This window comes from Aquarana catesbeiana, linkage group LG06, assembly GCF_042186555.1.
Source record: "Aquarana catesbeiana isolate 2022-GZ linkage group LG06, ASM4218655v1, whole genome shotgun sequence".
NCBI classification, from domain to species: Eukaryota; Metazoa; Chordata; class Amphibia; order Anura; family Ranidae; genus Aquarana; species Aquarana catesbeiana.
The window spans coordinates 391,276,021-391,288,829 of NC_133329.1; the positions used below are offsets into that span (position 1 = coordinate 391,276,021).

At 43.3% G+C, this 12,809-nt stretch overlaps 1 long non-coding RNA gene across 1 annotated transcript; it reads left to right on the top strand.

Moving 5' to 3' along the window:
* The first annotated feature begins 352 nt into the window (after positions 1-352).
* LOC141147821 (uncharacterized) lies at positions 353-12,169 on the top strand. Its single transcript, XR_012245156.1, has 2 exons — positions 353-504; positions 11,779-12,169. It is a non-coding gene; the product is annotated as an uncharacterized lncRNA (long non-coding RNA).
* The last annotated feature ends 640 nt before the right edge of the window (positions 12,170-12,809 follow it).

Below are 12,809 nucleotides of genomic sequence, written 5' to 3' on the forward strand. Positions count from 1 at the left end.
CACTACTAATATTATATGCCCAACTGCTGGCCCACGCAACCCTCTGATGTGACCCGCCACCTCCTGCTCTGGGGTGGCCGGTCAGCAAGCCCAGATCACGGGTTCTCCGACCCGCCATCCCCGAGAATCGTGTGAATGGAGCCGTCGCTAGAGTAAGCATGCGGCTGCAGTAGAGAGCAGAGCCAATGAGTCCTGTATAGTGCCGGCTCCTGTCACAGGCGGAGTGATACCAAATGTACTCTGCCTGGGACACCAGCCGCCAGCGATACCCACCAGGAGTACCCAGCAGCAATAACCGCTAGCAGTAACTGCTAACAGTACCCACCAGTAGTACCAACAGTACCCACCAGCAGTATCCACAATACCCGCCAGAAGTACCAGCAAAACCGACCATCTGTATTCATCCAGGGGGACAGCCAGCAGCAGCCGCCAGCCATACCCGCCTGGGGGACAGCAACCGCCAACGATACCTGCAGGAATCCTGAGGAAGAAGTGAAGATTGAGGTCAGTTTTTAATAAAAAATCAAACAGCAATGGGGATATCTGCACTCTGCACTCGCTACACTGGGCTGCTTTCACATTGATCTGCAGGTGCGGTGCAATGTACCTGTACTGATCCATAGACTTCTATTATTACCTGTACTGACCCATAGACTTCTGTTATTACCTGTACTGACCCATAGACTTCTGTTATTACCTGTACTGAGCCATAGACTTCTATTATTACCTGTACTGACCCATAGACTTCTGTTATTACCTGTACTGACCCATAGACTTCTATTATTACCTGTACTGAGCCATAGACTTCTGTTATTACCTGTACTGACCCATAGACTTCTTTTATTACCTGTACCGAGCCATAGACTTCTATTATTACCTGTACTGAGCCATAGACTTCTGTTATTACCTGTACTGACCCATAGACTTCTGTTATTACCTGTACTGAGCCATAGACTTCTGTTATTACCTGTGAGCCACAGACTTCTGTTATTACCTGTACTGACCCATAGACTTTTATTATTACCTGTACTGACCCACAGACTTCTGTTATTACCTGTACTGACCCATAGACTTCTATTATTACCTGTACTGACCCATAGACTTCTGTTATTACCTGTACTGAGCCATAGACTTCTGTTATTACCTGTACTGACCCATAGACTTCTGTTATTACCTGTACTGAGCCATAGACTTCTATTATTACCTGTACCGAGCCATAGACTTCTATTATTACCTGTACTGAGCCATAGACTTCTGTTATTACCTGTGAGCCACAGACTTCTGTTATTACCTGTACTGACCCATAGACTTCTATTATTACCTGTACTGACCCACAGACTTCTGTTATTACCTGTACTGACCCATAGACTTCTATTATTACCTGTACTGAGCCATAGACTTCTGTTATTACCTGTACTGACCCATAGACTTCTGTTATTACCTGTACTGATCCATAGACTTCTATTATTACCTGTACTGACCCATAGACTTCTGTTATTACCTGTACTGAGCCATAGACTTCTGTTATTACCTGTACTGACCCATAGACTTCTGTTATTACCTGTACTGACCCATAGACTTCTATTATTACCTGTACTGACCCATAGACTTCTATTATTACCTGTACTGACCCATAGACTTCTGTTATTACCCGTACTGACCCATAGACTTCTGTTATTACCTGTACTGACCCATAGACTTCTGTTATTACCTGTACTGACCCATAGGCTTCTGTTATTACCTGTACTGACCCATAGACTTCTGTTATTACCTGAACTGATCCATAGACTTCTGTTATTACCTGTACTGACCCATAGGCTTCTGTTATTACCCGTACTGAGCCATAGACTTGTGTTATTACCCGTACTGAGCCATAGACTTCTGTTATTACCCGTACTGAGCCATAGACTTCTATTATTACCCGTACTGAGCCATAGACTTCTATTATTACCCGTACTGAGCCATAGACTTCTGTTATTACCTGTGGGTTTGGTGTGCTTTCAGAAAGTGCATCACACCTGCAGGATATAATAGAATTCTATGGCAAAGTGCAGCTAACCCACAGGAAAGCCACAGGCGCACTGCGCTGAACCCACGGTGCAGGTAAACTGTAGCGCATCAGTGTGAAAGCAGCCTTAGCACTCAATCATACAATCGGTCCCTGCTTTGCAGGGAACCGAAATCCCGCACATCCCCCACTGACAGGACAGAGCTCTGCCTTGTTTACATAGGCAGAGCTCTGTTCTGTGTCTCTCCTCGCTAATCAGCAGGTGTCGGAGGACATACATTGGCTGGAGGACATGCTTACTTAACTCCTCTATGCAGTTGGTTTTGCACAGAGCAGCCCGGATCCTCCTCTTCTCAGGTCCCTCATCGGTGCTCCTGGCCCCTTCCTCCTGTTGAGTGCCCACACAGCAAGCAGCTTGCTATGGGGGCACCTGAGCCGAGTCACCAGGGCCGCTGTTAGAAATCATGGGGCCTCCGCACAGCCTACCTGATGGGGCCTCTTTCAACCACACCCTTGACCCCACCCCTGACCTCGGCTCAAAACAAAATGCAGGTTTGTTGCCATTTACATATATGTGTGTGTTTGCAATTGCACAAAGGAGTGGGGGCAGTTTAAATTGTATTTTTTTTTTTTAAATAAAAAAATCTTACACTGTATCTTTTACATTTTTTTTTCTTTGTTCTTTCCTTTCACAAGGGATGTACAACATCCCTTGTGATAGTATAGGCCATGACAGGTCCTGTTTATGGAGATATCTGGGGTCTTTTAGACCCTCTTATCTGTCCTCTGGCCTCCAAAGCACCTGATGAAACCAAGATCAGTCTGATCAGATGCTTGTTCAGGCCGGTAATGGATTGTTTACATGATAACAAAACCGGAAGTGATACAATTCTCGCCACTCCTGGTTTGTGACGTCACACAGTGGGAGGAACGACATCCACCCCTCTCACTGTGTCTAAGGAACTGGATGCTACTGGTCCCATCTTAAAGGTGGTGGTTGAGGGACCCTCTTCCACTGCCTGGAAAAATAATCCAGCGGCTTCTTAGCCACTAGGATTACTTTTAGTTTGTGCAGAATTGCTGGGGCTAAAAAATTATATCATTGCTGCAGTGATGACCGAGATATCACCCTTCCAATCCAGAGACGTACTGGTACATCGCTGGACAGGAAGAGGTTAAAGTGGCTTTGTTTGGAGGGCAGTAAAAATGCAGCTCTGCTGCACATCTTTACTGCTTCACCCAAATGAAGTGTAAAGTAGCAGCATCTCACCGTCTTATGATCATCAGCATTACAGTAATCACACAGACAGCACAGTAAGCAGGTGCCTTATCATGGCTCTATCATGGCCCTATCATGGCTCTATCATATCCCTATCATGGTCCTATCATGGTCCTATTATGGCCCTATCATGGCTCTATCATGCCTCTATTATGGCTCAAACATATCCCTATCATGGTCCTATCATGGCCCTATCATATCCCTATTATGGCCCTATCATGGCCTTATCATAGTTCTATCATATCCCTATCATGGCCCTACCATAGCTCTATCATATCCCTATCATGCCTGTATCATGGCCCTATCATGGCCTTATCATATCCCTACCATGGCTTTACCATGGTTCTACCATGGCCCTATTATATCCCTATAATGCCTCTATCGTGCCTCTACCATGGCCCCACCATGGCCCTACCATGGCTTTATCATATCTCTATCATATCCCTATCATGCCTATATCATGCCTCTATCATGGCTATATCATTCCTCTATCATGGCTCTATCATATCCCTATCATGGCTATATCATGCCTCTATCATGGCTATATCATGCCTCTATCATGGCCCTATCATGGCTCTATCATGCCTCTATCATGGCTATATCATGCCTCCTATCATGGCCCTATCATATCCCTATCATGGCTATATCATGCCTCTATCATGGGTATATCATGGTTTTATCATGGTCCTATCATATCCCTATTAAGCCCTATCATGGCCTTATCATAGCCCTATCATAGCTCTATAATATCTCTATCATGGCTCTATCATAGCTCTATAATTTCTCTATCATATCCCTATCATATCCCTATCATGGCCCTACCATGGTTTTATCATAGCTCTATCATACCCCTACCATGGCCCTATCATAGCTCTATAATATCTCTATCATATCCCTATCATGGCTCTATCATAGCTCTATAATATCTCTATCATATCCCTATCATGGCCCGACCATGGTTTTATCATAGCTCTATCATATCCCTATCATGGCTCTATCATAGCTCTATACTATCTCTATCATATCCCTATCATGGCTCTATCATAGCTCTATCATATCTCTATCATATCCCTATCATGGCTCTATCATAGCTCTATCATATCTCTATCATATCCCTATCATGGCTCTATCATATCTCTATCATATCCCTATCATATCCCTATCATGGCCCTACCATGGTTTTATCATAGCTCTATCATACCCCTACCATGGCCCTATCATAGCTCTATAATATCTCTATCATATCCCTATCATGGCTCTATCATAGCTCTATAATATCTCTATCATATCCCTATCATGGCCCTACCATGGTTTTATCATAGCTCTATCATATCCCTATCATGGCTCTATCATAGCTCTATACTATCTCTATCATATCCCTATCATGGCTCTATCATAGCTCTATACTATCTCTATCATATCCCTATCATGGCTCTATCATAGCTCTATACTATTTCTATCATATCCTTATCATGGCTCTATCATAGCTCTATAATATCTCTATCATATCCCTATCATGGCTCTATCATGGCTCTGCTTTTGAATGAACGAAAGACTATTTGAATTTAAAAAAAAAAAAATTCTAAAACGAAATTCGAAAGAACGAAAAACATTTGGATAATTTTGTTTTTCGTATTTTCTAACATAATTAAATTATTAACCATTATTATAGTTTTTATTATTATTATTTTAATTATAACTATTATTATAGGTTATTATTATTTATTAACTATTAAGTTATAGGTATTGGAATTTCCTTTCAAATTTGGCAAACCGAACGTAACGAATTTATCTGAAATAACGAATGTCGCAATAATCACACAGACAGCACAGTAAGCAGGTGCTCTATCATGGCTCTATCATGGCTCTATCATTGCCCTATCATGGCTCTATCATGGCTCTATCATATCCCTATCATGGTCCTATTATGGCCCTATCATGCCTCTATTATGGCTATATCATGCCTCTATCATGGCCCTATCATATCCCTATCATGGCCCTACCATGGTTTTATCATGGCTATATCATATCCCTATCATGGTCCTATCATGGCCCTATCCTATCCCTATTATGGCCCTATCATGGCCTTATCATAGCTCTATCATATCCCTATCATGGCCCTACCATAGCTCTATCATATCCCTATCATGCTTCTACCATGGCCCTATCATGGCCTTATCATAGCTTTATCATATCCCTATCATGGCCCTATTATATCCCTATCATGCCTCTATCATGCCTCTACCATGGCCCTACCATGGCTCTATCATATCTCTGTCATATCCCTATCATGGCTATATCATGCCTATATCATGGCTATATCATGCCTCTATCATGGCTATATCATATCCCTATCATGGCTATATCATATCCCTATCATGGCTATATCATGCCTCTATCATGGCTATATCATGGCTATATTAATGCCTATATCATGCCTCTATCATGGCCCTATCATGGCTCCATCATATCCCTATCATGGCTATATCATGCCTCTATTATGGCTATATCATGGCCTTATCATGGCTCTATCATATCCCTATCATGGCCCTACCATGGTTTTATCATGGCCCTATCATATCCCTATTATGGCCCTATCATGGCCTTATCATGGCCTTATCATGGCCCTATCATAGCTCTATAATATCTCTATCATATCCCTATCATGGCCCTATCATAGCTCTATAATATCCCTATCATGGCCTTACCATGGCCCTATCATGGCTCTATCATATCCCTATCATGGCTATATCATAGCTCTATAATATCTCTATCATATCCCTATCATGGCTCTATCATAGCTCTATAATATCCCTATCATATCCCTATCATGGCCCTACCATGGCTCTATTATGGCTATATCATGGCAGTGGCGTAGCGTGGGTTGTCAGCACCCGGGGCAAGGCAAGTAATTTGCGCCCCCCCCCCCCCCCCCCAACCTGTGGACTTCCTATCCCTGAGTCCCTTCAAATACAATAGTACTGACCTACCTGATTCCTATACTGACCACTACACTACATTGTCCACTACACTGAGAACTACACTGTCCACTACACTACATTGTCCACTACACTGACCACTATACTATACTGTCCACTATACTACACTGACCACTATACTGTCCACTACACTGACCACTACACTGTCCACTATACTACACTGTCCACTATACTACACTACACTGTCCACTATACTGCACTACACTGTCCACTATACTACACTATACTGACCACCATACTACACTGACCACTATACTACACTACACTGACCACTATACTACACTGTCCACTATACTACACTACACTGACCACTATACTACACTACACTGTCCTCCATACTATACTGACCACCATACTACACTGTCCACTATACTACATTAAACTGTCCACTATACACTGACCACTATACTACACTGACCACTATACTACACTATACTGACCACCATACTACACTGTCCACTATACTACACTGTCCACTATACTACATTACACTGACCACCATACAACACTACACTGTCCACTATACTACACTACACTGTCCACTATACTACACTACACTGTCCACTATACTATACTGTCCACTACACTACACTGACCTCTATACTAAACTACACTATACTGACCACTATACTAACCACTATACTATACTACACTAACCACTATACTACACTATACTGACCATCATACTACACTGTCCACTATACTACACAACACTATACTGACCACCATACTACACTACACTGTCCACTATACTACACTGTCCACTATACTGACCACCATACTACACTACACTGACCACTACACTGTCCATTATACTATACTGACCACTATACTACACTACACTGACCACCACACTATACTACACTGTCCACTACACTATACTGACCACTATACTGTCCACTACACTAACCACCATACTGACCACTATACTACACTACACTGACCTCCATACTAAACTACACTATACTGACCACTATGCTAACTACTATACTACACTAACCACTATACTGTACTATACTGACCACCATAATACACTGTCCACTATACTACACTACACTGACTACTACACTATACTGTCCACTACACTGCCCCCCATACTGACCACTACACTACACTGACCTCCATACTAAACTACACTATACTAATCACTATACTATACTGACCACTATACTGACCACTATACTACACTACACTGTCCACTATACTGACCACTATACTACACTACACTGTCCACTATACTGACCACTATACTACACTATACTGTCCACTATACTGACCACTATACTACACTACACTGTCCACTATACTGACCACTATACTACACTATACTGTCCTGCCTACAGTCTCTCTCTCTCACCCCGCCGCCCCCCCGGCCAGTAACAAGACTCTCACGAGGGAGTCTCACTCACCTCTTATCCTGGCCTGCATCAGTCCGGATGAGGAGGAGAAGACAGCGGCGGCTCACGTTGTTTCTTCTCTCCCCTGCGCTCTGCCTGCTGCCATGTTCAGTGTCCAGCGCACTGTGATTGGGCGTATGGGGGGTCATGTGCGGAGGCGGGACTTCAGGAGCGATCGAGGACAGGCCAGCCCTACGCCTCACATGACCCCCATACGCCCAATCACAGGGCGCCGGACACTTAACATGGCGGCCGGAGCGCAGGGTACACAGGAATTTGAAATTAGGAGGAGGCAGCCAGTGGCACATACTGGCGCCCCCCTAAATGTCGCGCCCGGGGCCACGGCACCCCCTGCACCCCCCACGCTACGCCACTGTATCATGGCCTTATCATGGCTCTATCATATCCCTATCATGGCCCTACCATGGTTTTATCATGGCCCTATCATATCCCTATTATGGCCCTATCATGGCCTTATCATGGCCCTATCATGGCCCTATCATAGCTCTATAATATCTCTATCATATCCCTATCATGGCCCTATCATGGCTCTATAATATCTCTATCATATCCCTATCATGGCTCTATCATATCCCTATCATGGCTCTATCATATCCCTATTATGGCCCTATCATGGCCTTATCATGGCCCTATCATAGCTCTATCATATCTCTATCATATCCCTATCATGGCCCTATCATATCCCTATTATGGCCCTATCATGGCCTTATCATGGCCCTATCATAGCTCTATAATATCTCTATCATATCCCTATCATGGCTCTATCATGGCTCTGCTTTTGAATGAACGAAAGACTATTTGAATTTAAAAAAAAAAAAAATTTCTAAAACGAAATTCGAAAGAACGAAAAACATTTGGATAATTTTGTTTTTCGTATTTTCTAACATAATTAAATTATTAACCATTATTATAGTTTTTATTATTATTATTTATAAACTATTAAATTATAGGTATTGGAATTTCCTTCCAAATTTGGCAAACTGAACGTAACGAATTTTTCTGAAATAACGAATGCCGCATCTAAATGAAATGATCTGATAAACGAAAAAAAAAAAAAAAAATTAAACGAGCACTTACTGTGCTGCCTGTGTGATTTATTATAATATTGATACCCTGCTGTGCTGGGAGTTCTATAAAAGGACACAGTGAGGGTTCAATGCTCTATTATTCACTCGCTGTGTCCAGTGCAGCTACGCTCTCCTTCTGATGTTCCCTGGCAGCCTTTTACGTCACGTAAGGGAATTTAACAAGACTCGTGGCCACTCATTAAAATTAGAAGAAAAGCAGTTTTACTGCATAGAGGGTTCTTTACTGTAAGAGCGGCAAGGATGTGGAATCCCCTTCCACAGGCGGTGGTCTCAGCGGGGAGCATCGATAATTTAAAAAAAACTATTAGATAAGCACCTGAACGACCGCAACATACAGGGATATACAATGTAATACTGACATATAATCACACACATAGGTTGGCCTTGATGGACTTGTGTCTTTTTTTAACCTCACCTACTATGTAACTATGTTTTTTGAGAAGTGCAGCTCCTTACGTTTATCTATTTATGATTGTGTACATTTCACTTTGAGCTGCAGCTGTAGTTGTTGGTTTGGAAACAGCGCAGTTTTTTTCTTTTACATACTACAGGAGACGGTCAGAGACTGCAGACATTATACAGGAGATGGTCAGAGACTGCAGACATTATACAGGAGATGGTCAGAGACTGCAGACATGATACAAGAGATGGTCAGAGACTGCAGACATTATACAGGAGATGGTCAGAGACTGCAGACATTATACAGGAGATGGTCAGAGACTGCAGACATAATACAGGAGACGGTCAGAGACTGCAGACATTATACAGGAGATGGTCAGAGACTGCAGACATTATACAGGAGATGGTCAGAGACTGCAGATATGATACAGGAGATGGTCAGAGACAGCAGACATGATACAGGAGATGGTCAGAGACTGCAGACATAGTACAGGTTATGGTCAGAGACTGCAGACATATTATAGGAGATGGTCAGAGACTGCAGACATGATACAGGAGATGGTCAGAGAATTTGGGCATTTAATGTCCAATTGAACTTTCAGTTAAAATCAGCTAAATGCATTTCAGGTGCATCAAAATAAAAGATCCCCCTCCTTCCCTCCATCCTTTCTTTCCCCCTCTCCTCCCCCTTCTTCCCTACTTGTCATCTTCCATCCCTTATTTTCCTTTTCCTAGTCCTTTCTCCCCCCCTCCCCTCACTCCCTTTCACTTAAATTATTTTTTATAGTAGATTTATATTTCACTTAGGATATTTTCATTTATTCATTTTTGCACTACTCCTTTGGCTAGATTCCAGGCGAACAATTTTTTCGGGCCCTATTTGGCGTCTCCCTATGTGCACTAGCCAGTGACGGTTTTTCTTGACATTGAGTCGCAGGCAAAAGATCCTCATATGGGTGAGCGATTGGTGATGGGCGTGGTAGTCGACAGCCGACTCTACCGTGCCATTATTATTTTTATTTCCTATTTTTTTTTTTGTATTGTATTCTAAGTCAATGTAATGTTTTTAATTTTCTTTCGTTCTATGCAGTGTTACATCTAATTGTTCTTTAAAACATCCCTTGATGAGCCCAGAGTGGCGAAACATGTCGGGACAATCACTCCAATGATATTGCCGAGTGATTCAATGTTGTCATCTGCTTTGAATTCTAGATGTTTCCTTGTACATGTGCACATAACTTATACAGTGGAACCTTGGATTAGGAGCATAATCCGTTCCAGGAGAATGCTCGTGTTCCAAAGTACTCGCATATCAAAGCGAGTTTTCCCATGGAAGTCAACGGAAACGAAAATAATTCATTCCGCATTGACTTCAATGGGATGCAATACCGCATGCGGGCAGAGGCGGGGGGGGGGGGGAGGCTGGAGAGCCTCTGAAACGGCCGAAAAGGCCCGAGAACAGTTCGGCTGACCTCGGCAAACCTCGGAAAGACTTCCTACCCGAGATTTGCCGAGGTCAGCCGTGCTGTACTCGGGGCCTTTCCGTGCATTTCCGGACGTTCGGCTCTGCTTGGCTCCGGCGCCCCCCCCCCACCTCAGGCCAAAAGCGGTACTGCCCACCGCTTTGGCCTGAATTGTGCTCGTTTTGCGAGACAACACTCATAAACCGAGTTACGTTTTTTTAAAATACAGTGCTTGTATTGCGAAACGCTCGTTAACCGCTTTACTCGCAATCCGAGGTTCCACTGTACCAAAAAAAAACTTTTAACTTTGTCTTGTATGTAGCAATAAAAATCTTGTCATTTTTTTTATACATATTGCGGAGTATTGAAATGACTTCTTCTTGTTTTGCCGGCACCCTCAAAAATTTCCCTTGTCTACACTTATCTACAGGGATGTTGGTGCCATTTCCTTGTCATTGTCACCTACCCACATTGCTACTTCCCAAAAGATGCGCAAAGTTTTACAGTTGTGTTTCTTTTTCTTTTTTTTTATAAAGCAGCCACAGCCTGAGTAGAAAATCCTGTCCTCTGCCAGCATGCTGCAGAGTGGCACCCTTGCTGTGGTCTTCAGAGGCTCAACACAACCCCTATAAGCCTCTCAATTGAAAAGCTCCTGCTCCCTGCTGATTGGAGAGCTCCTGGTCTGACTCAGGGGGGGGAGTGGGTGGGCATGTGCAGAGAGGCAGCTGCTTCCGCATACAGAGAGCATGGGTGCTACTCTGCAGCATGCTGGCAGGGGACTGGCTTTTCTACTCAGGCTGTGCACACCTTTTGCTTTTATGAACCTGACATGTATTTAGCAGATTTAAACTAAAAGTTCAATTGGCCTTTAACTGCTGGAAGTCAGTCTAGGCAAGAACATACAAACACAGTTGGCAGGGGCCCAGGGGCTGCACATTGAACTGCCAAAGGGCCACCAGTTGGGCACCAGGGGGTTAGAACCTCTGTCAAAATTGCTGTTGGTGTTTGTGTCCCCATTGGGAACATTCACCCTGATTTCCTGTCCCAGTGAATGCACAGGAAATTACGTTTTCTGATTGGAAGAAATCTCTTTCTGAATACCTGATCTTTTGTTTCTCTTCCAGTTATTGAAGGACGCTTCCCTGAATGCAGATGATGGTTGTTTTCTTCAGCAGCCTTCAGGCTTTTCCAAAGACCTCCAAACTCCTGGCCCATCTCCATGGAGCCTCTTTCCGCTTATAACCTCAGTACGAGGCTCGGCCTGCACACATCCAGCCAATGGCAGAAGAGGGAGGCCAAGGAAAGAATCCTTATCACCGCAGTGCAGCGTCACTGCTAGGAAATAAAGAAGACCCCTGTGCCTGAGACTGTACTGGTCTAAATACCACCAATCGTGCAACTTTGTCCATAGGCAGTGTCATCGGTCTGGAAACTCTGATGCAGCCGGCTATGTTGGGGCCTCGAAAAAAAATGTTGGTTTCCTCCTTCGACCTATTAAAATATATCTGAACTGTTCACTTGTGGTGTGTGGAGCATCTACCACAGATCTCTAGCCAGCAAAGGGGACCTTATTCAATTCTGTTTGTAACATATTAACCACTTGCTGCCTGCTGGGGCAATTTTTTTTACTTTTTCACTTAGAACCCCCAAGTATTAGTGCCTTGAAAAAGTATTCATACCCCTTGACATTTTCCACATTTTGTCATGTTACAACCAGAAATGTATTGGGATTTTATGTGATAGACCAACACAAAGTGGCACATAATTGTGAAGTGGAAGGAAAATGATAAATGGTTTTCAACATTTTTCACAATAAAATATGTGAAAAGTGTGGGGGGCATTTGTATGGCGCCCCCCTGAGTCAATACTTTGTAGAACCTCCTTTCTCTACAATTACAGCTGCAAGTTTTTTTGGGGATGTCTCTACCAGCTTTGCACTTCTAGAGAGGGACATTTTTGCCCATTCTTCTTTGCAAAATATCTCAAGCTCTGTCCGATTGGATGGAGAACGTCTGTGAACAGCAATTTTCAAGTCTTTCCACAGATTCTCAATGTGATTTAGGTCTGGACTGTGACTGGACCGTTCTAACACATGAATATGCTTTGATCTAAACCATTCCATTGTAGCTCTAGTTGTATGTTTGGGGTCGTTGTC